At 35.5% G+C, this 27,137-nt stretch overlaps 1 protein-coding gene across 3 annotated transcripts in view; it reads right to left on the bottom strand.

Moving 5' to 3' along the window:
• The window catches only part of PRKX (protein kinase cAMP-dependent X-linked catalytic subunit), a 124,758-nt gene that overhangs the window by 96,770 nt on the left and 851 nt on the right, over positions 1-27,137 (bottom strand). The window lies entirely within an intron of this gene.

Genomic DNA, 27,137 nt, shown 5'->3' with positions numbered 1-27,137 from the left:
AGAAAAAAAACCACAAAAAACTAATGCATAAAAAAACCTTTTGCAATGCTTTTCACATACATAGCCTAAATGAACTCCCATAACTACCCTGTAAGTTTCCCAGGTATTTTTATCCCACTGATTTAAAAAAAAAAACAGGCTCCAAGAAGCTAAATGACTTTTCTGTGGTCACATAACTAATTAGTGAATGTCAGGAGCAAGATACAAACTAAGACTGTCTGCAAGTTCAAAAATACACACCACAATAACTTTCAAACTCTGAAGGTGTCCAAGGCTGTTAAAGCTGCTTTAGAGAAGAATCAGACAAAATTGAAAATAGCAGATCTTTATTTGACATCTCCTAACTAGACCAAAGGGAAGCTTTGAAACTTTGGGAAAACCCAAAGCTGGAATCATGGCCAACAAAAACTGAATAACTACCTACATGAAATGGTCTCAACCAGGGGCGGCTAAGTAGTGGAGTGGATAGAGCACCGGCCCTGGAGTCAGGAGTACCTGAGTTCAAATCCGGCCTCAGACACTTAATAATTACCTAGCTGTGTGGCCTTGGGCAAGTCACTTAACCCCATTTGCCTTGCAAAAAAAAAAAAAGAAATGGTCTCAACCCCAGCAGGAAGAATCTGGAAATTAAATGATAATTCTACTGAGGATATGCTTTTGTAACCTTGCTGCTCTCAATAAGATTCTTTCAAATCACTGTATGAGAGCAGGGGTCCTATCTCCTCAATCAGAGTAATATACCAAGAACCAAAAACCTTCAAGACTGGGGCAGTATGCTAATACCTCATACTGCTATAGACTACAATGCCTCCAATACTAGAGCAGCATACCCACAGACAATTCCAAAACAGGTGCAATGAACCAACTTCACAAAAGAACAACAAACACAGTAGGGCAATCTGTTAACCACTGAAACAGGTCATCCACCCACCTGTCATCATGTAATCAGTTAGAACCCTGAGTTTCTACAGGAAAATCTCACTCAAATGATGTGATTGGCTGCTTTCCCCCTCTGATGTTGGACATAAAGTATCATGCTCCAGGTCAAGTCAAATCACCACTACAAACATCTTGACAATTATACCTCAGACCCTAATAGAACAGCAGTATCTCCTAAATCACTGGACTTGTTTCCAGTCCAATTCCACAGCACCCCTGGAGAAGAGAAATCATTGTGGAGAAGGGGTCCATAGTCCTCTCATTACCAGCAACTACTGTCCAATTCTAAATAATTGAAATATGACATTGGAGCAGCCCCACAGGCAGCTAGGTGGCTCAATGGATAGAGCCCTGGACCTGGAGTCAGGAAGATTTGAGTTCAAAAATTGGCTTCAGACACTCACTAATAGTGTGACTCTGGGAAAATCATTCAACCTTTGCTTGCCCTAATCTACTGGAGAAGGAAATGGCAAACCACCCCAGTATCTTTGCTAAAAAATCCCAAATACGACATGAAAAGCTGACATGATTGAATGAAAACTGGTACCCCCCAAAATGGCAGCAATACCCCAACCACCAATCCTGCCCCCAATCTAGCCCTCAAAGCCAAGGAAGCAATTCCTACTACCCAAAGTGAAGGCAAGACAGTCACCAAAGCAATTAAGGTCTCCAGAGAAAGACAGAAGACAGCATGTTCTGGACAAATCAAACTACCCTTACCACTTTGACCACTATATCCTCAGAGCCTGATGAAGAGACAATCAATATAATTAATATTCATGATTTCCAAGGACCAATTATTAAACATGCTATCCACTACAGAGAGGCAATAGATTTAGAGTCAGAATAAGACATATTTTTGTATACAGGCATTAGATGAAATTGTTTTGCTTGACTAATCATAGTTATTATCAGATTTTTTTTCTTTTTTAGATGGCTTGAGGAAGAGAAAATAGAGAAGTGATAAAGATGTGAAGTTTTGCATGTACTTTCAAGCAAGGTCACTGTATTATTGGCTTTATAGAGCCTTCTCACAAAGTGAGAATCATGTATAAATATAGTAAATGTAAAACCAAAACACATCAATAAAACTGAAAGTGACAGAAAAAAGGAACAAGCAATTCTTCTGGCACACAGTCCTCAGCTTTCATCCTGGGAAGCTTTAGAAATTCTTGCTACTAAAGTCCTTGCATTATTAAAAAGGTTCATCATCAGAAACTCATGTGACTTTATCAGTGAAAAAATGACATTATAGAAGAGTCATTACCATCAGTTTTGCTGCTACACACCAAGGACCATGGGACCTTTCCATCAAACTTACAGCTGAAATCTTCTATATATGTTGTCTCACAAGAATGTCAGTTCCTGAACACAGGGACTATCTTATTTTTCTACTCCTATCTCCAACACTTAAAAGTTTTTTTGCATATATTAAGTCTTTAACAAATGATTCATTCATTCATTCATTCAATTAGCAAGGCAAAAAGGCAAGTTTATTCCACAGAAGAATTGATTCAAATTGATTAGATTAAGAGTGATTCCCAAAAAAATAAAGTCAAAAAACACAAACAGTGCTCTGAATCATTAATAAAACATTGAAAATTAAAGCCTCTTTCAGGTTCCACCTCACTCTCAGACCGGCCAAAAATGTACACTACTTGGTCTGAACTCCAAGGAATCAGGATAATCTGATCACCAGAAACCTCATCTTACTGAGGTTTAACTCAGTTTTGAATACTCACTACTTTCCCAACTCCCTTAGTCCCCTTTCCTTTCTTACAAGAGAGTTGGATGGTGGAACACTAAACTCTTCCCAAAGCTTTCCTTTATATAAGGCCATATCTGGACCCTCCTGTCAGCTCTTGACTTTCCATCTGCAGCTTTGCTTGATTTGAAAGATGCCCTGCCCTCAAGTGGATAACTCAAACTTGCCCATCCCCCCACTCCTTTTTGCATGTTATCTTCCTCCAAATTATAGACTCCTTAAAGGCATGAACTTCCTTATTTCTTTTTTTTAATTCCCAGTACTTAAAAAAAAAATCCCTAGTGCTTAGCATGGTATAATAAATAATATGTAATAAAAACAAAAAACTTAATAAATATTTATTGAATTGAAAATGATAAATATTGGAAAGGCTACAGGAAAACAAGTATACTAATGAAGGAACTATGAATGAATATAGGCATTATAGAAAGCAATTACTTCCAAAAAGGTATATAAAACTGTCAATAACCTTTTTTCCCCCATATATATTAAACTACCAGTATTAGGCAATCCTAGTATCCAACAATATCAAAGAGGAAAAGGACCTGTAAGGAAAAAATATCTGTAGCAACATTTTTTGTAGTTGCCAAAAAGCTTGAAATTTAGGGGAAGGGTGGGAATGAGGACCTCCTACCAGTAAAAGACTAAACAAATTATGGTATATAAATGTAATGGGATATTATTGTGCCATAAAAATGATTATATGTATAGATCTCAGGAGAAAGTGAATGACTTATATGAATTTAAAAAAGAGCAAAGATAGGAGAACTATTTAGATAACATTATAGTATGAAAAACTTTAGATCTTGTTACAGAAGGATCTTGAGTGAGGAAGGTCTCCAATCCTGCTCCAATGACTTTAAATCTGTACTCCTTGCAAGTGCCTCTCTCTAAACTATTGTTTCAAGTATCAAACAATTAGTCAACAAATACTGAGAACTAGGTACTATGTAATGGGGGCAAAAAGATTTTCAAATGGAAAATTCATTACGGCTAACAAGTTATAAGCATTACACACAGTCTTGACAAATGTAGATTTGTATTATTAAAAAGGAAATTTATGGATTAGATATCCATGTAGGGGTATCTAATTAAAGCAAGTGATAAAGACCCTAGAGATCACAAACAGGAAGACTGATTTCTTCAGGCTCATTACTTTGTAAAATCACCACCACCTGAAGCATCAAGTGTAAAAGATACTCTAAAATAAATGAAGACATGTTAAAGACATTGTACATTACTGAAGAAATAAATCACAAGTAGATGCTTACTAAGTTCTTATTGTGTTGGACTGGATTCCTATTTTTATTTCTTCACAAAGTATTCAGAATTTCCGTAACTGTCTATCAAGCTTCTGAACTGCTAATAATATACTTAGACAGAAAGTGATTCTGTTAGAAGGTGAAAGTTATTCAAGTTGACAGCTAAGGCAGTGGTGGAGGATGTGGTACTTTGGTCTCCATTATCTCCAGAAAGCCAATTTTCTTCTCAACACATTCCTAGAGACAAAGTAAAACATTCAAGGCCACTTCTATAGTCTGTTATTCACCCCTCACTAATTTTATGACTATTATGGGACATATACATACATACATATATATATATATATATATATATATATATGATAACAAATTATTATTCTGAACCCTTAAAGTCTTATGACATTTTAGGTCATCACATTTTTTCCATCTTGTCAGTATCTCTTTTATACCACTATTTTCATTATTATAAGTAGATTTTTTTTTCAGTTCTCTAATCCAAAGCTCTCTAAATTTGGACACAACACTTCTTTAGATTCCATCACTGAGGAAACAAAATGACTGGGAAGAGTTACTTCCCTAATTCATGAAGAACTGACTTAAGAAATTTAAGTACCAAAGATACTACAGATTCCTAAGTGTTAAAAGACACTAGATATCGAGGAGTCAGGTATGCAAATCTGAATTCTGGATCTACTATGTACTACCTGTTTCTTCAGTTACAAAAATAATAGTGATATTAAGTTCTCTAAAGTTTCCTCCAGAACTCAGCACTTTAAATTATAATTTGGATTATAAATATAATTTGGATTATTTTCCCATTCCTATTCCAAACCAAAAAGAACAATAAGAGCTATCCTGGAGCAAGAATACCATTTGGTAACCAACAATAACTCTTCCTAGCTTCCTTCTTTCTCCATTTTCCCTAAGATACTATATAACTCAACTATCAAAATACAGTTACTTCAAACTCAGCCATTTACTGATTACTCTGTGTCTGTGCTAAACACTGGATTTAAAAAAAAAAGTAAACAATAATCCCTGCCCCTCAAAGAACTCACAATCAATCTAATGGGGAAAACAACAAACTAAATACAAAATAATTAAGGTCTTTACCCTAGAATTGAGAAGAGTTGGAAAAAGTTTCCTATGCTTACTGTCTTCCTAGGCTTAAAGTAAGTCTAGAAAGTAGAGATGAGGAAGGAGAGCATTCCAGACTTGGGGGGCATCCTAAGAAAATGCTGGGAACTAAGAAATGGAATGACTTGTTCAAAGAAACATCAAAGAAGTCAGTGTCATTGGATTGAAAAGTATGTGAAAAGGTATAGAAGGTGGCATGGTTGAATCTACTCTTTAGGAAAACCACTTTGGTGACTGAATGGCAGATGGAAGTTGAATTTGAGAGGGACCTAAGGCAGGCAGACCCTCCCCCCAAACCCCCAGCAAGCTATTACAACAGGGCAGGTGTGAGGTGATAGAGTGAAGGCAGTGACAGAGAAAAGGGCATATTTGAGAGATGTTGACAAGCTTAGAAATAGATTGTATATGGAGGGGGAGAGATCTTGAGGAGTCAAAAATGCCCTCTGGATTGTGAATTTGATGGATTGGTTGGATAGTGTTGTCTTCTCTAATAAGGGGTAAATTAGGAACAGGAGAGAATATAATGAGGTAGAGTTCAGTCATGTATGAGTTTAAGATGTCTACTGGACACCAAGTTTGAAATATTTGAAAGGCTACTGGAAATGTGAAACCAGAGGTCAGCAGAAAAATTAGATCTGAATAGGTGTATTAAAGAAATCATCAACATTGAGATGGTGGTTAAATTAATGGGATCTGATGAGATTGCTTAGATGAAATAGTATAGAGGGAGAAGAGAAAAAGGGTCCAGGAGAGAATCCTGAGGAACATCTACAGTTAGAAGGGATGATTTGGAAGAAGATCCAGCAAAGGAGATTTAAAAAAAAACCTCACAGTTTAATTCAAATGACGAACATCTTATTAGCTTTCTCCCCCCCCCTTCAATTCCTGCTTTCCTGGAAAAATCTATTTTTCTCTATCTTAGCTGCATTTATGAATCAAAGCCAAATTCTAATCACAGTTGATAGTGCAAGTATAGTGCTAATAATAATCTAAAATCAAAGAAAGAGAAACGTATTGAGACTTTCTGAATTTCAAAGTGCTTTAAAACACATTATCTAATGTGATGGTATAACTATCCTTACCTTTGTTTTTCAACCTGAGTAAATAGAGCCTCAGACATATGAAGTGAGTTACTCAGTTATATACATTGAATCTAAATCTCTCCTACCTCCAAATCTAGTATTCTTTCTATTATCAACATACTGCTCATGAACAGGAAAGATTTTTCTTCTAATGCATTCCATCTCTTTCTCTAAATGGGAAAAAGGTGAGGGAGGAAACAGAATTCTGTTATTACTTAAATATGGGATACTTAAAAATGGAATACTGTATTCAGACAGGAAAAATTATCGTATTTAAACAGCAATTGTACATGATACTTAAAATGATTCTAAGAAATACTTAGAGAAGTTATCATTCCTATTTTAAACAAAAAAGAAAATTAATGTTGAAAGACATTCAGTATTTTGCCCATGGTGACAGGATTTCTAAATGGAGAAAAGAAATAGAAGTCAGATTTTTTTGACAATTATTCTAGTGTATATTCACTTATTCTCAATGACTCCCTGAAAGCAATATTGAGGGACATAAAGTTTTTTTATCCATGAACAAAAACAAGTTATATTTAATGCAGATAATTTAAGAATATTAAAAAGTGTGTGTTAATTGAGACCAGAAATAAGGAAGTAAGTTTACTTACATTTGAAAGACATGAATAATGGGGCGGCTAGGTGGCACAGTGGATAGAGCGCTGGCCCTGGAGTCAGGAGTACCTGAGCTCAGATCTGGCCTCAGACACTTAATAATTACCTAGTTGTGTGGCCTTTGGGCAAGCCACTTAACCCCAATGCCTTGCAAAAACTAAAAAAAATGAATGAATTCTTTCACTCTAAAGTTTCCTTAAAACAAAATCATTTTCAAACAATTTCTGGGATGAAATCTAGAATATCACAATCTCTAGAGAACAAAAAGGACAATGAAATGGCAAATAGTGGACATACACAGGCATATTTCCATAGAACATAGAACAAGAGTAAAGAATTACAGATGGATACCTCCACCTAGTGTTTTAGATCTTACCACTACTAATGTATCTGAAGGAAGTCATACAACCCTGCTAGTGAGTCCACTACAAATTTGATCTATGATCTCCAAAAGGGGCCAGAACCACTGAACCATAATCCTTCCTCTTTTCCCTTAACTCCCTATTTAACTTCCAAAGCATCCATTTCAATTCCTTTTTTCTCCTCAAATCATTAAGTCAAACAAAAAAATATTAATAAAGCACTTTTTTTTTGCCATATACTAAATTCTTACACTCACCATTGTTCCACTGGCTCTTTGCAGAAGAACCCATGTCATACGTCATGAGAAAATTGAGGTGATCTGTTATGGAATTTCTCTATTTATCAATTTTATATCTCAGAACTCATTATATCCCCCTCTCAAGTCTCTTCTACTTTTTGTCAACCTTGGAAGAAGAAATGATACTTGTCCTTGTTGAGGTTCACTCGTTTAACTTATTCCCTTAGTCCCATTTAAACTCTTCTTCTGGCAGCATGTTCCCTTCAATCATTTCCTTCCCTACCCTCATCCTTCTTTTTATCCACTGGATTTTTCCTACTACCAATAAAAATGCCTGCATCTCCTTTTAAAAAAAAATCTTCATTCATCCCTGCCATCCTCTTTCCTACAATCACCTCATAGCTACTCTCCTTCACTGTCAAACTCTTAGGAAAAAAAAAATAATATACACTCCCTACCTTCACTTCTTCACTTCCTACTCACTTCTCAAATCCTGGCAATCTGGTTTCCAAACTGGTCTCTCTCAAGTTAGTTACCAAATCTCTTAATTACTAAATAGGTTATCTAATTGATCTCTTTATAGACTCTAACACTACTAACCACCTACTTTTCCTTAATTCTTTCTTCTTTGAGTTTTCATGAGACCAGTCTCAATTTGTTTTCCTCTTTCATATTCAATCATGCTTTCTCTGTATCATCCATCATCTATGTCTAAACCTTTTTGCATGGATGTATACAAAAAAAGATTCTGAGCTCTCTTTTCTTTTATATTCCCTCTTGATGATCTCATTAGTTTCCATGAGTTCAACTTTAAGCTCTAGGCAGATGATTCTAAAATCTACATAGCTCTCAGTTCTCTTCCAAGCACTAGTCCCATATAGCCTCATATACCCAACCTGGATGTCCTAACTCAACACATCCAAAACAATATTCATTCTTCTCCCCACAAAAGCTACCCATCTTTCTAACTTCTTTGTCTGATAAAGGCACCAAGTTTCCAGTCCCCTGGGTTCCAAACCCAAGAATCACATTCTCCACTTTCTCTTACATTTCATATCTATCTAGTCAACTTCTGGGTCTTGGCTCTACCTCTACAAATCTCTTTATCTCCTCTTCACTCTCACCATCACCACCATAGTTCTATCCCTCTAGGTGATCCATCTCCTAGTCTCTCAATCCAAGTCTCTCCCTCTCCAATTTATCTTTTACAAGACTGATATTCTTATATCAGAGGATGTTTCAGTGACCCCCTATTGCCTATAAGATGAAATACAACTCCCTTAACTTGATATTTAAAGGTCTCACCTTAATCTACCTAAAATTTTCTATTTTCCAATCAAAATGGTCTACTTGCAATTCCACACATTTCATTCCACCTCCCACCTCTACCATACCTTCATTTCTTGTAATCCCTAGTCCAAAAACTCAATTCAAACTCAATTTAATCCCTGCTACATCCCCACCCACATCCCATTGCAAATTACTTTGTATTTACTTGAATGTGTGCATAGGGCTCCGCCAACCCAGTAGAAATTAGGGGTATGATGAGCAAGAGACTATTCAACTTTTGTCTTTAGCTATGCAGCACCCTGTTGTCTATTTATCTGTCACACTGCAGATGTCTAGAAAAAGCATAATGAATTGATAGTTGCTGTACTGCACTAGTACCCATAAATCATGAGGCTTAGAAGGAGGGTCTTCAAAATGTTATAAGGATGGCCTGTGGAAGATTTATGGGAGGACATGGAAAAGAGTCACAAAGGATAAAGTATGATGGGATTGTGAACTTTATCACAGGAAGGAGAACAAATATTGATGAAATATTATGTTTCAGTGACTACCTAAGATGAAATACAAATCCCTTAACTTGGCATTTAAAGGTTATATGCATGATTTGATATTTGATATTTATTTGGAAGTGGTAACACTCTGCATACCACACACAGAGGTCAGGAAAGAATGAACTTTACTGAACCACAAAATGAAAGAAGATAAATCACAATCATAGGGTGTTTCAAGGAGTATTGAATCAAGATTTCACTTTTGATCCCTACACAAACTTTACTATTTACTTTTTAATTTCAATTTTCATTCACTTCTATACTTCAAAGAAAGTAGGCTTTTAATTCTCAGAGTAGTTCAAATGGAGTGCATTACAAAAATAGAGAACTCAAGAACAGGTGACAGCTGCCTTATTTTCCCAACACTTGCTGCTAACAGCTGTTCTGTAGCAGATGGGCACAACTGCTTGAAGTGTGTCTGGAAGTGTTGAGTACTCTAGAGAAAGGGGTTGTGTACAATAGAGTTATCTATCCTTAGAACAATCATGGAAAGAAAAATTATGACTCAGGAAAAGGGACAAAAGGCAATCAAGTTCAAATCACAGTCATCTCTAACACACTGGATCATCAAATAATCAAAAGGGGGTGGTACCACAACTGTGTTGCAATGAAATTATAAGGAGAAGAAAGACAAAGTTGTTCTCAATTATTTCAGAGTCAGAAGGAGTAATATTTTCCTACCCCAAGAATGTTAGGCTCTTGCAACTCCAGATCAGCTCTCTCAAAATCTTAATATTTAAGAATCTGAGACTCATACTCAAGTATATTGTTAGTGAGCTAAAAAGTTTGAGTTTGGGGGTTTTGGGGGGAGGGAAGTTGTTTTTTTTTTAAAACTAACTTTCTCCTAATAAACTGCTAACCATTATAAATGTCTTTCTACAAGTCCAGCTTCAGACAAGATTGAAAATTCTGTTTTCTAGTACTTCAACCCCAATATCTAATTCTACAGTGAATTCATTTCCAGGCAATTTTCCTGATATTATCGTTATCTGAAGTTCCAAGGTTCTGACTGAGGTGTACAACTTAAGCACCCCACTCTCTCTATGATCACATAAGGTTTTGTAACCATGCCCCACTCTATCCCAAAATGAGACTTATTATGTCACTTATATGCCAGATTATACCCTTGCTGGTAACAAATAGAGGATCTGACAATTCTAAAGAGAAAAGGATACAAAACCTTTCTCTTTTCTAGTTAAAATGAAGCTTAAACAGAAGCCTTTTAGAGACAATAGTTTCAAATTCTTTGTAATTATCAAATGAGTAATACTAATGTTTTTCAAGATTATGGCTAAGGGTCTAGTGCCATGGTAGGCCTCTGGGAGAAGATATATTTGGGAGGGTAGACCAAATTTAAGGGTACTACCCTCAAATTAGGAAAAACATTCAGTAGATTGGGACCTGGCCTTGACAAAAATGTTTGTTATACAGATCTAGAGGTCATCTGCATTGAGATGATAAGACTTCCAGGAGGTGATGATGTCATTAAGATAAGAAAGAGAAGAGGTGGGGCTTAATGGATTTAAGAAACATCCACAGTTATGAGGAACAAAATATGTAAGCCAACAAAGGAGAATGAGAGAGGACTGTTAGGGCAGAGAAATAGGAAAGCATATTATCACTAAAACCCAGAGGGAAAAAGAGTATCCAGGAGAATCTGCTCAAGGATACCAAATACAGCTGTTAGTTGAATAATAAGGATTAGATGCCCAGAATTAAAAGATGCCAGAAAAGGTTGAAGAGTGAGAATAAAGAAAGTGGAGCTAGGATTTTGTTGTTATTTTTTCCCTGGAAGTCAAGCTGAGTAAAGATGACTGGATCTTGTGTAAGTTTTAAGGACATGGAAAAGAAACTAGTAAAAGGTGGAAGATTTGAGAGACAAAGGGAATGAGGCTGCAAAGTGACAAAGACAATAGGAGCAGAAGGGATAAAGGGCACAAGGAAATGCTGACCTAGACAACAAGCCTAAGGGTGGGTGGGGATGTCTAGGGGTTTTGCTAAAGAAGAAACAAAGGGGCTCATTTTAAATGGCCAGGCCCTCAGCTGAGAGAAAGTAAGACAGGGATAGCAGTATGGGATGAGAAGGTCTAGAATAGGTCCAAGTATCCAAGTGAGATAGGGTATCAACTAAAGAATAAAAAGATTGTCATATTGCAGTGAGGGCACATCTGAGCTAGGATAGTTAAATTTACAATTTAATAGTCATTCTGCATGGTTATATTCTCCAGTCCACATGTCAGTAGAAGTTGAAGAGGTGAATGTAGTAGTAATCCACAGCTGTGATTTAGCAATAGACTAGTAAATCATAGGGCAAAAGGGACAAGGAACTTAAGAGAAGATAGTAAAGGTCAAGATTAGAAAAGGAGGAAATTATAGTTAAAGCAGAGATATATGTAAATTATATATTCAGATAAGAACTGATTATAGGAAAAGATGAAGGATCATAGATGCGGGGCAAGAAGGAATAACAAGATGTTAGTCATACTGAGTAATATTTGGAAATGTTTTGATTGTTACCCTTATTATTTAATTAAGGAAGTAGAACTTTAGTGAGTAAAGTCTAGGGTGTGATTCTCCCTGTGTATGACTGAAGAGAGAGAGTGGTATGATAAGGAGACTGAAGAAGATTAGAAAATTTGAAGGAGCCATAAATATAGATATTGACATTCTCTAGTATAAGAGTTGAGGATAGAGGGAGAAAGGACAAGTCAAGGTGTTAAACTTCTAGAGAAAGAAGGAAAATGACTTGGGATCTTTGACACAATAAGGCATTAGATTTGGTGGAAAATTTTTAATACTATAAACTTCCAAAGAAGAGAAATGGGAAGTGATTTCAGAAAAGGAAGATCTAGAAGTGGCAGTGGGGACAAAAAAGTACCTTCTCCAGGACCAGAAAAGGGTTTTGAGTGAAGTGCTAGAGAAAAGAACTAGGGATGCAGTTTCAGCAGCATGGAGCCAGGTCTCAAAAACAGCTAGTAGATGGAAGGAATATAAGAAACAGTGATCCAGAATGAAGGTTAGTTTGTTTAATATATAATGAGAATTCCAAGAGTGGGCAAGGGCTTGAGTGGAGTATGGGTAGGGTAGAGTTGAAGACAATGGGATGAAAGAACCAGGAATTAATAGTTTGCTCTTAATAGTGCCAGTGATTGATTAATCAAAAAATGGGGGGAAGGTGGTCAAAAAAGTATTATCCACAAAGATACTAATATATGGTAAGTGAATAATACTGCTCAAAATCTCGGCATGAGATTTTAGAGCAACACCTTTAAAATATTCTTGTATGAAATTAAATTAAAACATTAAATTAATTAAAATTAAAACTTTTTTTTGTTAGGTTTTTGCAAGGCAAATGGAGTTAAGTGGCTTGCCCAAGGCCACACAGCTAGGTAATTATTAAGTGTTTGAGACTATATTTGAACCCAGGGACTCCTGACTCCAGGGCCGGTGCTTTATCCACTGTGCCACCTAGCCACCCCAAATTAAAACATTCTTGTATGGTAATTAGACAACATACTGATGCAGGGAAATGATGTAGAGAATTATAAGTTAGCCTTAATGATGTTAAAATCTTGTACTTGTGGAAGGCTGTTTGCCCTTGAGATGTAAACTGACTTTGATTGCTGAATGTATCCTGTTGCCCCTTGACCCAGTTGTTTTGTATCTTGTCCCCCATTTCCCCCCTTCATTTTAACCTTGGCCTAAATATGGAGCAACAGGAAATGACATGTTGAACTTGGGAGTCGAGCACCTTGGGATAGGAAGGGCCAGCAGGTAGCTTGCCATTGGAAGACACCTAGTCCAAGGTATAAGACCATTCTCCAAAAGCCAACCTCTGTCCAACCTACCATAGAAGGGTAATTTAATAGGAAGCATCACCCCTCCCAGCTCTTACTTCTTCTGGGCTCCCATCCAGAAGGAAGGGTCTTTCTCTTGATCTTCCTTAATCCACATGAAGTCACTTGGTTGCTTGTCCTTTTCTTTCTCTCCTGTGTTCTCGTTCTCTCTCTCTCTCTCTCTCTCTCTCTCTCTCTCTCTCTCTCTCTCTCTCACCTGGTCTGTCCTCAGGGTGCTTACTGCTTTTCTTACTAATTTTGGCCAATGAACTTTGTAACAATATTTTGCCATAATAAAATTCTGAGTAGTTTTAACATCCCAGAGAGTTTCAAAATCCTTTGCCTTTTCAGTCTGCAATCTCTAAATCTTTAATAATCAACAACAACACAAATAGTATTGGCTCTACAATATGGTAAACTGGAAAAACTAAAACTGACTGGGAAGGCTTTTTTCAAAAGACCTAAATTTTTATTCAGGTTCTTTCACTAACTAGCAATTAATTATTGAGCAACCCACAACTTTCCTGAGTCTGTTTCTTCATTCATAAGATTAAATAGTCAGACTGATGATCTCCAAGGATCTGTCCAGTTCTGAAATTGCAAAATTTTATGAAATCTACCACAGTAATTTTAAAAAAGAGGGATTAATCTGAACAAGTTGCAAAACTAGATATTTTCTATTACCCTACACCTCTCAAACCTTTCCAAAATAGTAATTATGCAAAGATAAAATAACTTCAGCTGTCTCCCTGTTCTAAAACACCCAGAATCCTTCAAAGAATTAAAAAAAAACCCACAATGAATTGGTGCTCACTGACCCCTCAATACACTCAGTAGTTCTCCTCCACATCCCACACTACTAGCAGCAAGGCTTCACTTAGCAGACACACAAACTAGAAACACCTGTAGGGGCTTGCAGCAAAACCCAGATCCACAACCCAGTCCAGAAGACCAACTACAGCTCTTAACCCAATCTCAGCAAAGAGAAATAAATCTATCTTTATAGAAACTATTGGGGGGGGGGGGCAACACATCCATAGAGGCTCCCTGGAGAATTTTATCAAATTTTTAGAGAACAATTAGTACCACTACTTCACAAATTATTCTCAAAAATTGAGAAAGCCCCTATTTATGAGACAAATATAATACTAATACCCAAAGTAGGGAAAGAGAAAAGAGAAAAACAAAATTATAGGCCACTACCATTAATGAACACTTACTCAAAAGCATTAAATTATAACTTGTCAAACAGGCAATAGAGATTTATCCAAAAAAAAATCATTCATTATAAACAAGATTTCTACCAAGAATGCAAGGAAACAACATAACCAATCTTATTAAAAATCAAAATATCCAAAACTACATAACCAAACAAGAAGGCTTTGACAAAGTACAAAACTTTCATGCTAAAACCTTACAAAGGACAGGGGGGAAAAGGGACCTTTTTTTTAAACTATAAAAAGTAGCTAAAACCAAAAGTAAACATTGTATACAATGGAGATAGACTAGAACCTTTTCCAAGAAATACAATAGTAAAGGAAGGATGCCCACTCTCCCACTATTTTTGATATAGTTCTGGATATACTAGCAATAGCAATAAGACCAGAAGAATAAATTAAAGGAATAAAATTAGGTAAAGAAAAGCTTATAAATCTATCCTATTTGCTTATGATGTGATTGATGGTTTTCTTGAAAATTTTTAGGGAATCAGCAAAGATACTACTAGTCAAGACAAATTTCAGCAAAGTTTTAAGCTACATAACAATTCCTCAAAAATTAGCAACATTTCTATACAGCAACAAAAACAAGAGAAGCAATAGGAGGAAAATCTCACTCCAAATAGTTAGAAAATACACATCATTTGTGGGGATCGACTATCAGAGCACAAAAAAGACTTGTATAAGTTCAATTACAACATTTTCCTTGAAGAAATAAAGAACAACTTAAATAGCTAGAAAAATAATGCAGTGCTCATGGTGAATCTATATCAATATAATATACTATCCAAATTAATTTGCATTTTAGTGCCATACTAATAAAAATACCCAGATAATACTTTATAGTACTTAATAAAATAATAATAAAATTCATTTAGAAATACTAAAGACCTGGGATATCAAGAGAAATGATATAAAGACATAGGAACAAGAAAGGAAAAGTACTTCCAGATCTCAAATTATATGACCAAGCAGATGTCGCCAAAATCAGCTTGTTTTGGTTAAAAAATACACAAAGTATGGAACAGAATAGAAAAGGGAGAATCAAAAACAAAATGAATTCAATAACCCACTGTTTATATGACAAAAATTGTTAGAAAGCTGTCAAACAGAAATTAGGATTTGACCAATATCTTACACATCACATGCAGCAATGCATTGTGGGTAGATAATGTGACCTTAAATGAAACATGTTATTAAAAAAATTATACTAAAAACATATCTTTTGCTTTGCAGAGTTATGGGCAAGAGATCTTAACCAAGTGAGAAACAGATGCAATTGCATAAGATAAAATAAATAATTTCAATTACTTGAAACTAAAAAGCCAAGATTAATGGATCTAAGATAAGAAGGAACACAAGGGAGGAAAATTCTTATATCAAATTCTTCTGAGAAGGTTTAGAATCCAAAAAATGCATACAATCAATTCATGAGTATAGATGCCTATATGTGTATATATTATAGAAAGATATGTGTGTACATAGATATGACCAATAGCCATTCTCCAATACATAAGTGGTCAAAGGATAGGAACTTTGCTCAATAGAGCAAAGTATTCATAAACATTTGAAAGAATACTTTAATAATAAAAAGATACAAATCCAAACAATACTGAGGTTTCATTTCACACCCTGCAAATTAGAAAAAAATGACAAAAATGTAATAATAAATATTGGAGGGAAAGTAGAATGATAGGTCCAATAATTCACTTTTGGTAGAGCTATGAAATGGTATGATCATTTTAGAAAGCAATCTGTATTGAAATTATGCAAATAAAATGACTACTTTATTTAAAATATTTGAAAGCTCTTTGAAACAGAAACTCCATTATTGGGCTTATGCTCCAAAGTAATTTTAAGTAAAAAGAAAGTCCCCATATGCAACCAAAATATTTATTCTACCATTTTTTAACTTACATAAAATTTGAAAACAAAGTCAACTGGGGATTAGCTAAATAAACTGTGGTACGTGAATATAATGAAATATTATTGTGCAGCAAGAAATAATGTATTGTTGAACACAAAGATAGAAAGATCTATATGAACTGATGCAAAGTGAAATAAACAGAGGCAAGAAAACAATATACCTAGTAATTACAACAATATGAATGAAAGAACTATACACCACAAAAATAAAAGTGAATATAACCAAAGTATAAAAACCAAGCAGGACTCAATTGAAGAGATATGAGAAGTCACTCATCCCTTCCAGGAGGCGAAAGGCTCACAGGTGTTCCATATTGCAAAGACTTTTTTAATGACAACTATGTTGATTTTTTTTCCCCTCCTCAAAAAAAAAATTGTTTCTTTCCTGGGGTAGTTCTCTGGGAGGGGAAGAGACATTTAGGATAAACTATGATGATGTACAAAACAGAAGATACCAATCAAAACCTATTTTCAAATATTATTAACCAGCACTACTACTATGATTTCTGTGTTAAAAAAAATTGCTCCCTGAAAAGAAAATTTCTTTAAATAATTCCCAATGTGGAAATTGGTATAGATCAATAACTCCTCTTAAAAAGGTATTGGAGAGCTACCAGGGAAGTTAAGTGGTTTGGAAACTAAGTAAAAAGTTAAGTGATTTTACCAGTGGTCACAGAACTAGTATGTGTCAGAGACAGGAGTTGAACCCAAGTTTTCATTACTTCAGGAGGATCAACCATCTACCCACAATGACAATACAGCTCTCATACAACAACATGCCAAAGTTTCATGTTAGTATCATAGTTAAATTTGGTTCTGAATAGAATATTAGCACTTCAGAATTGCAATTCTAACCACACCTCAGGAAATTAAGAAATCAGTTTCACTTTAAGATTTTTTTTCCTCCCTCAAGAAAATAAACTTAGTATCTGAATAATTACTAGACGTTCTCCAAAAACAAAAGACTTAAAAGTCTAGGAGCATCTGTTCTGCCACTTGAATAGAAAAGTGAAAGTAATCAGTGAATGGAAGAGAAAGAAACTTTTTTTTGTTTTTTTTTGCAAGGCAAATGGGATTCAAGTGGCTTGCCCAAGGCCACACAGCTAGGTAATTAAGTGTCTCAGGCCGCATTTGAACTCAGGGACTCCTGACTCCAGGGCCGGTGCTCTATCCACTGCACCACCTAACCACTTCTAGAGAAAGAAACTTCTAAGTCAATATAATGAATGAATTTGAAGAGAAAGAAAAGATTGGAAGATGAGGACAGAGATAATTGGATATGTGGCACAAATACTACCTTCTACAATATTCTTCAGCAATTTGAAACAGACTCCACTTTCCAAAGATAGTGAGCCAAAAGGACCTAAGACCATTAAAAAAAATGGCATAGGATATGTACAAGGGACATTTTTTCTCTCCCTTTCCATAAAAGTTATAAGGACAAAATGGAATGGGCTACCTTGATAGGTAGTAAATCCCTTCTTACTGCAGGTATATAACCAAAAGTAGGTGATGATAGTCTGCACTCATAGGATCACAAATTAATAGCTAGAAGGAACCTCAGAGGTCATCCAGTTCAACTCCCTCATACAGATGAAAAAAGTACACTCCAGAGGAAAGAAATGATTTGCCTGAGGTCACGTAAGTCCAAGTGCAGTACTCTAACTTTAAAATCTCCACACTTCTCCATAATACCCCAGTAGATGGATACTGTGGAACAAGTTCATGCTTAGGGTAGAGACTGGATTCAATGACCAGGATTCAGTGATTAGAAGCTAACAGAAACTATAAGAGAACATATACAACCAAATAAAGAGAAATAGAAAGAGAGAAGATTGATCTATACCAGTATTTACTATTCAATTTGCAAAAAAGTAATTAAATAGTTTAATATAATAAAGTCAACTTTCTTCCCTGTCTATGAAACTTTAGAGGTAAAATACAGTAAAAGAATTATTTTTGAACAAAGCAGGTAAATAATAAATGCTTGCTGGCTTGACTTAATATAAAGGTAACTCCCAATTTATAAGCAAGTTTTTAACTTTTTAAGGAAAATGGATGCAAAACTCCATTATTATATGGTTTGGTTACTAGGCTAGTTCACAAAAGCCTCACTACTACATTCTTCACTTGTAGCATGGTCTTCCTTTTATTCCTCCATTCTTAAGTATACTAAAAATAATACAGATGCCAGCTCCTACAGCACTGGGTCACCTTAAGTGGAGTCTACTATAAAGGCAGGAATGGCATTCTCTCAAAATACTAGTTCTCAAAACTGGGTCAGAGTCCAGGCTTGGCTTAGGGAAAGAACATTTTACCAAGGTTCACATAGTAGGAGTGAAAGATGAGCCCTGGCCAACCAAGACCATCAAGATACCTGGTAGGTGATAGTCCTGAGAAAAGCAGAGGTCCCTCCTAAGTGTGAGCAAAGGAAAAACCACAAACCACCTTACTTTCTCTAAGGGGACAAGAACGAGCATCCCAGCAAATGGGGGAAGGAAGTTTGTGCTCTAGGATATCCGATTGAAACGTGCAATTTTTATTTGTATTGATAGTTTCCAAAAACCAAGCATGTTGTTATAATTCATCAACTTAATTTATAGAATATCATTAGTAGAAGGTCTTATTAGTATCTAACCATCATTGATACCACTGTTTCAATGGGAAAACACATTCTGAGTTTCATACTAGGGGCATGCTCTCCAAGCAAAAGAAGTTGGGAGTGGGGGGGAGAAGAAGGATTTTGATTGTGAAGATCTCACTATCATCTTAAGCAACTATTTTCCATTTTAAAATTCCTTTTGAAAATAGCATTTCCCTTTTCTCTTACTTATTTTCTCCATCTTCCCTTTGAGTAGGAATGGAAACAAGAAAAGAGGAAGGAAGAGGAAATTGTAACATTAAAACTGCTGGGTTTCTATTTTTTGAGTCTTCCATTTTGCCTAAATATTCTAAGGTCTCTGTTTCTGTTGTACTAATATATATTAGATATAAGTAGTAGAAAACTCAATTAGATATCCATTCATATAACATCAGCTATCTTAATATTTCATCATCTGGAAAACCACCAGACTAAACAAAAAGTTAAGCTCTAAGCAGTTAACACCTCTTAGGTATATAATCATTTTATAACATTATGGAGATATACATAAATATGTACATTCATATATTCACACACACACACACATAACCTACATATACTTGCACCAAATAACATTTTGATTTGTTTTGGGGAGTAACAACATAACAATATAAATCAGTAGTTGCTTCAGAATTAAAAATATCAAAGTTTTGAGGGGGACAATATAGTTTGTGTAAGAGGCAAAGCCAGCTTACATTATTACACCAAATATCCAATCATCAAATAGATAATTTACGTAAAAATATTTTGAAATCCTATCTCAGATCAAAGGCTATATTGATATCAAAAGCTTTATAGCCAAACTGGTATCATAGTTCATTATATCAGATTCAACTCCCTAATTTAACAGACAAGGAAAAAAGACATAGATGAGGTTATATGTTGCGATAAATTAATGTTACATAAGCAATGAATAGCTACAGCAAAATTGAACTTGTCTCTTTTCTATGACACACACTGATATGTCAGCTGATTATATATATATATATATATATATGTATACACACATAAAATAAAACTTCAAAAATTTAAAGTCATTATTGGGAAATTATAATAATTTTGATTAGTGCCAAGATGAACTTCAAATTCAATTTATTTGATAATAAAAGAATTAAACCAAAACAAATGTGTAAGGCAGGATTGTTAAACTATAAAAAAGAACTATTTTTAAGTATGTCAGAAAGGCTGTCAATGCAAACTTTTTTGTTGCAAATTTACCACTAATATAAGTATAATATCAATTATTCATGAATGCAAATGCTCCCACCTCTAAAAGACTAACAGTTTGGTCCTTTATACACTTTAAAACAGAAAGACAACATTTCCCTAAAAATACAGTATATGAATAAGTGTGCTGAACTTGCAGAGGGGAAGGAAGGAATAAGCATGTATTAAATATTGTGCTTATCTGGCACAGTGCCAAGTGTTTTATTATTATTATTATTATTATCATCTTGTTTGATCTTCATAACAACCATGGGAGATAGATCCTATTACGGATCCAGTTTTACAGTTAAAGAAATTGGAGAAGACAGAGGTTAAGTGACTTGCCTAGGGTCACACAACTAATAAAGTATTGAAGTCATATTTGAATTCAGGTTTTCTTGAGTCCAGGCCCAGAATGCTTACCTTTACTAAACCACCTAGATGAGTTAGAAGAATTTGGTTCCAGACAAGCTTTTACACCTTGGAAATATAGTACTCTTTGTGCTTGAGTTTCCACATCTACAAAATGTAAGCTGTTACAGTAGTAAATTACCTAAGGTCTTTTCCAGCTCTAAAATCTGAAATACTATAACTACTATTAGCATCTATTTTTCTGATTCTGACTGTACTTCCCTCCAAAATTCACAGTCTATGGGAGGCCCTGTTGATGGAGAACCTAGAATAAAAAACAAAAAAACTCAGTCATTTAATATCCTTTCCCCTCTGTTCTGCCATCTACAAAATGAGGAGTTTGTGTATTATATCAGAGATATCAAATTTGGCCAGCAAAATTCCCAAGAGTGTCCTGAACCAGATTAAAATGTAATTTGGAAAATGTTTAATAAAATAAACTAAAGTACAATACAACATAGATATTAAATTTGTGATTTTTCTATATCAATATGCAGACCTGAGAAATCATTTTTATTTGCGTTTGACACTAATGACCTAGATGACCTCTTAGGTTCCGTCCAGTTTAATGCAATTGCTCTCCAATATGAATGATCTTCTTTAGTCATATAGGTTTGTTCCCATAAACATAACATTCTCATTCCCAATTTTGTGTCTTTATTCATGTCATTCCCCAAATCTAAAATATCATACCCTCCTAAATTAGCCACCTGACTTCCTTGGCTCCATTATATTGGTCCCTTGTATTGAGGTCTTTATCTAAACTAGTAAGTATCTTGAAGGCAATAATCAAAACTCCTCATTAATTTAGAGCTGGAGGAACTTTAAGTCATTTCGTCCAAAACCTTAAAAATGAGCAAACTGAGACTTAGAAAGGTAAGTGTCTGCCATAAACTGTCAAATAATAAAGTACCAAAAACCCAAATCCTTTAAATCTAAAACTCTTCCCTATTAAACCATGCTATCTCCCTTTACTCATATAGCATTTGGAACTCTCCTTCCCACTGTCAATCATCCAGCTTATGTTTTGCACTATCCTGATTCCTTCCAAGAAAGAAAAAAATACCCAAGTCTTTCTAAGATTATACATTACACTCCTTCCTAAATTTTACAGTGTGACTGAACTGACTTTTTTGTTGATTATTGATTATCACACAGAACACCCAAACCCCTATCCCTATGTATCTGCCTATACTATCTCCCAGCCTGGAAGGGGCTCTCCCTTCTTTGAACTTAAAATCTCTGGTATCTTCAAAATACAGAGCAGATGCCACTTGTCCATGGCTAGTGTCTTCCCCCCCCAAAAAAATCATATATATATATATATATATATATATATATATATATATATATATTTGATATATAGTTAAATATGTGCATGTCACTCTAGACAGAACATAGGCTTTTTTTAACTAATGGCAGGGATTGCTTTAATTCTGAGTTGGTATTTCAGAGATGTGGTATATAGTAATTGTGTAATAAATTCTTGATTAATTCACTCCAAAACATTAAGTATTGGTATCACCTGGCCAGAAAAGTATACCTTTTAAAAACAAGCTGATAAATGAACAAAATATTCACAACAAAAGAAGTGATTCTCCAATGGTAGGATCTTTGGGAGCAAAATATTTGCCTTTAAAACTCTCAAAAATCACAAACATACAAACATCTTTCCTATCCTACACAACTAAATCTGCACATATGGCAAAGCAAAGAGACACCATGTATTAAAAAAATAAAAATTACCTTTTTTCAACTCAAAACTAGAAATAACAAATCTATACTCTATAAGCAAATAGTACAATTTATTGAAGATTGAGGAGGGATTGATTTAAAAAGCATATGCCTGAAGAATGATAAAGCAGAAAAAAGGCACTGGTTTGGTATCAAAATCCTAAGTCCCTAAGTGCGATGTAAAAAGCATATGCCTAGGGCAGCTAGGTGGCACAGTGGATAAAACACCAGCCCTGGAGTCAGGAGTACCTGGGTTCAAATCCGGTCTCAGACACTTAATAGTTACCTAGCCGTGTGCCCTTGAGCAAGCCACTTAACCCCACTGCCTTGTAAAAACCTAAAAAAAAAAAAAAAAAAAAAGCATATGCCTGAAGAATGATAAAGCAGAAAAAAGGCACTGGTTTGGTATCAAAATCCTGAGTCCATAAGTGTGATGTTTTCCCCCTCCAAACTTTAAGTACCTTGAAGCCAAGGTTGTGAAAATTTTCAGTCTGCTCTTAACTATTTTTTTTGTATATGAGCTTAGCTTAAGGTAGCAGCCATTACCACAAAAACAAAATAGCAACCATGTAGAGAAATCAATAAACATTTATTATATTTATATTGTGTTTTATATATTATATATATATGTGATAGATAATTGTTTATATATACACATATAAAATTTTTTGCTTCAGCTCACAAAAATTGCAAGGAACCACATAAGAGAAAATTCCATTTTATGTTCTATCTAACTGAAAAGATGTGGGAATGGAGACTGAGATGTCAGTGAAGAGTTACAAGTAACCTTTTCTAACCTTAATGCTATCTTTAGCTCCTTTAGTAATTCTACCTTCTAGCCTGGCTGACTAATGAAGCAGAAAGAAAACAAAAAACAAACAAAATTTACCACTGGCAGATCTGTGTGACTAGCTGTGCCAAGGTAAACTGTGGTTTCAATACTTGGATGAATCTGTGATCTCCTCATTGTGGGCATTTCTTCCAACAGTCAGGGAGCAACTCGATTGAACTTTTTCATTCTGTGATTCTCTCACCTATATCCTCTAAAGCTGAGGGTGGGAGGGTTAGGGGACAGGGAGAGAGGTGAGAATGGGATGGCACAAGAGAGAGCTAACCAATCTTCCTCTTAGATTTCTGCTATCACATAAATATTACACACAAAGTGACCAGTAATCTTCTGAATTACATTTATCCCAGCTATTTTCCAGACACACAAGTCTAATGACACTTTTTATGCCACTTCCCTTCTGTGTGCCAATAACTCTCAAAAATCAATTTTAAAAGTATTGATTATGAAAAATTATGTTCAGTAAATATAAAAAATATAAATAATTCAGTGTCTAGCTCGCCTCAAGAATTTTAGTCTATGTGAGAAAGGACATAGAGAATAAAAGCAGGCAATCTGGATTCTGAAGTTCAAATCCCAATTCAAAATTCAATCCCTGCATGATCTTGGACAAGGCAGTCATCTTCCCTAGACCTTAATTCCTTCATCTGTAAAACAGAGATAGTAATTACTAGATAGATGGCTTCTAGGATAAAGACCCCAGAGCTATGATGCTATAGGGATTTCATTAGTAAAGGGATCTTCCAGGCAAGGAAATTCCATCTATCAAAGCAGATGCCCACCTTCTCTAAAACTTAAAGCATTCAAACATTTACCAATGGGAGATTAAGGGCTTTGCCCAGGGTCAAATAGGCACACTTTAACACATAAGACAGTATGTGTTAAAAGGCAGACTTCAACCTCTACATATAACATACTTAATCTTGACTCTGGTACCTGACTCATGCTGTTCTCTTCCAAGCAATGCCTATCTGTTTGCCTAAACAAATTCCACCGATCCTTCAAGTCTTCAGAAATTCTATAATAAGCCTACCCTTAGGAGGCAGGTGTGATACAAATAATGGGGGAAAAAAAAGACCAGTTGGAGTCAGTGTTTAAATCTCCATCCTCACACCAGCTATTAGTCAGAGTTTCTCTATTCACTATACACAGTACACCTCTGATCCTATGAACATAAAATGAATACTAATCTTAAAGTACCAGTAAAAAAATAAGACAATAAGAAGACACAGAAAAGGACTCAAAGACCATAATAATAATTCAAACGAAACAGTAGAGAACTGACCTTAGAACTAGGATGACCAGGGCTCAAGAGCAAACTGACACATCTTGGCTTTAGCAAACCATTTAACCTATTCAAAGTCATAGGCCAATCCCTATAACCATAAATTGCCTAAGGAAACTAGGTTCACTAAAATGAATTCATGTTAGAAAACTGGTCAATGGACTTCAAAGACCATTAACAAAGTGGAACATATGTAGAGGAGGGTGACTAAGTTGGTGAGAGAACTGGAGATCATGCCTATAGAATAATCGAAGGAACTGAAGATGTTTAGCATATAGAATAAGATTCAGAGAGACTAATCTAAAAAGCGGTCACAGGGAAATTGAATTTGAGTTATTTTGCCTAACCCCTGAGGGAAAAACTTATGAGAATTGGGTGCAAGGAGGAGGACAGAGAATGTGGCTCAAAATGTAAACAGTGTCTATTAAATTGGCACTAGTTAAAATAGACTACTACAGAAGATTATGGGCTCTCTATCACTGGAGAGCTTCAAGAAGGTAGGTGGATAATCATTTGCCAGGGATTATGGAGAAAAGCTTTCCCAATATGGGTTGAATCGAATGATTTACAACCTCTGACTTTTGTTTTGTTTTTTCTGATTCCAGCATTCTATGACCTCTGTTTTTCTGTAACTTAAATTAGGAGTTATTTTGTCTTAGTCTAATACTGATTTACAATTCAGCTAACTTCCTGAAATAGTACTTAAGATAGTTTACAATTTTAGATAAAATATACTTGATAGTGATTCATTATTTCACTTAAGTATATCTTATGTGACCAAAATATTTTTAAAACAGGGAAAGTTTTAAGTAAGCGAGAAGGAAACATTTGAAAGAGGAAATTTGTTTAGGAAATGTTGTTTTCCTGGACCAAAAAAGACAAGAAAGTCAACTGATGTTTATTTTATATATTCATATATATATATATATATATATACACACACACACACACACACACACACTTCAAATACTCTTCTAAGCTTGGTTATTATGTGTATGAAATGAGTATTCTAAGCACTCTGAAGCCCACTTTTAAGTCAGTCTCTAACCTTCACCTCCAATAACTGCCAAGATTTTGTACAAGATTCTCCTGAATCATTAACCTTCATATCAAACTTAACCCAAGTTTTAAAATAAAAGTATTTATGCTACTCAACATAATTCAACAAGCATTTATTAAGCCCTTGCTATATGTCGGGTTTGTGTTAGGAATACAAAAACAAAAATCAAAAATCTTTGACCCCAAAGAGTATATGCCTTACTGGACAAAAACTACATATGTACAGATAGCTAAGCAAAAGCTGGAAGGTGGAGGAGAATGCTAGCCTATACACAAGTAGAAGAGATGCCCCTAGTGTTTCAAAGGGTTCCAAACACAAATCCTTCTTCAGGGTACATTTCTGCTGACTTATTCCTGTTCTACACCACGTGATTACATATCATGGACAGAATACATTAACTCTGCAACCCACATCACCCTGGTTCAGCCTCATTGCACCTTAAAACAGCTACAATAAAAAGGACGGTGGAATAGTGGCAAAGCTCACTGAAGCAGGTATTACGAGACTTGGGTTCTGATCCTCAGCTCCACCACTACTGAGTGAACTGTTGGGCTCATAATCCACATTTCTGAGTATTTTTCCAAATACAAAAAAAAAAACCCAGATGATTCTTAAGATTTCTTGTAGCTCTAATGTTACATTTTAATGCTTTCAATGCTCCCTTAACTAATCACTCAGAGACCTTTATCTCTGACTTCTGCTCATAAGTCCTTCTATCCTCTGAGCCCTGTACTTACAAATCCACAGAGCTGTCTTGTTCATCCACGCAAACTGTCGTTCATATTTTCAATCAGCTTGGAGGAAAGCAAACTGAAGAAAAAATCTGAGCTGCCACCAGCACTAGTTTTTGGATACATGCAACTTTTTTCTGTCTCTTAGCACAATAGAACAATAGAACACATCCTGTTCAAAGATCTGCCCTCAAACCTGGAACCCTAAATGACCATTTTTATGAGTATCTTTCAGCCTTGTCTAATATCTTCCAAACTGATTTATCATTTAGCTCTCTGGAAGGATGGTATAGTAATGCTGATGTGACAATCTGATATTATGAATTCTAGTCCGGGCTCTGCTATTGACTAGCTTGCGTGTGATTTGGGGCAAGTCACAATCTTTCTATTCATTGCAGACTCCTCCTCTGAAAAATAAAAGGCATGGGACAAGGTGATCTCTAAAATCCTGTCATTCTACATTGTTCAAGATTAGATTGAGAAGAGTTGCTAGCAACGATAAATTACTTGTATCTATCAACATCTTGGGCCAGTCACCTCAGCAAAAAACGAGCATCATGAGGGATACAATAAACTTGTGTACATGGTTTGGAATTAGCCTAGGTGCATGACTGAAAATGTTTTCAAAGGGTCAAAATCTTCTCCGAAAAAGAAATGAGCTGCCGATACCGTGCTACACAGTCGGGGCATAAACAAAATACCAAGCACAAATAAGAGCAGGCTAATATAAACAAGCTGACGGGAGAGTCCAGGACATGTTAGTCGGGGTGTAATGCCCCTTCAAAAAAAGAAAAAAAAAGAAAGGGTGTAGGGGCGGCTAGGGGGCGCGGAAGTCAGGAGTACCCGAGTTCAAATCCGGCCTCAGACACTTCCTAATTACCTGTCTGTGTGGCCTTGGGCAAGCCGCTTCACCCCACTGGCTGGCAAAGGAAAAAAAAAAAACCTAAAATAAAAGGGTGTGCCACCCGGCCCTTTCGGCTTAGCATTTTCAAAAC

This window comes from Macrotis lagotis, chromosome 1 (genome assembly GCF_037893015.1).
Source record: "Macrotis lagotis isolate mMagLag1 chromosome 1, bilby.v1.9.chrom.fasta, whole genome shotgun sequence".
In the NCBI taxonomy this organism is placed as follows: domain Eukaryota; kingdom Metazoa; phylum Chordata; class Mammalia; order Peramelemorphia; family Peramelidae; genus Macrotis; species Macrotis lagotis.
Note: the sequence above shows the minus strand (reverse complement) of the source record. Positions and strands in the feature narration are given on the sequence as shown.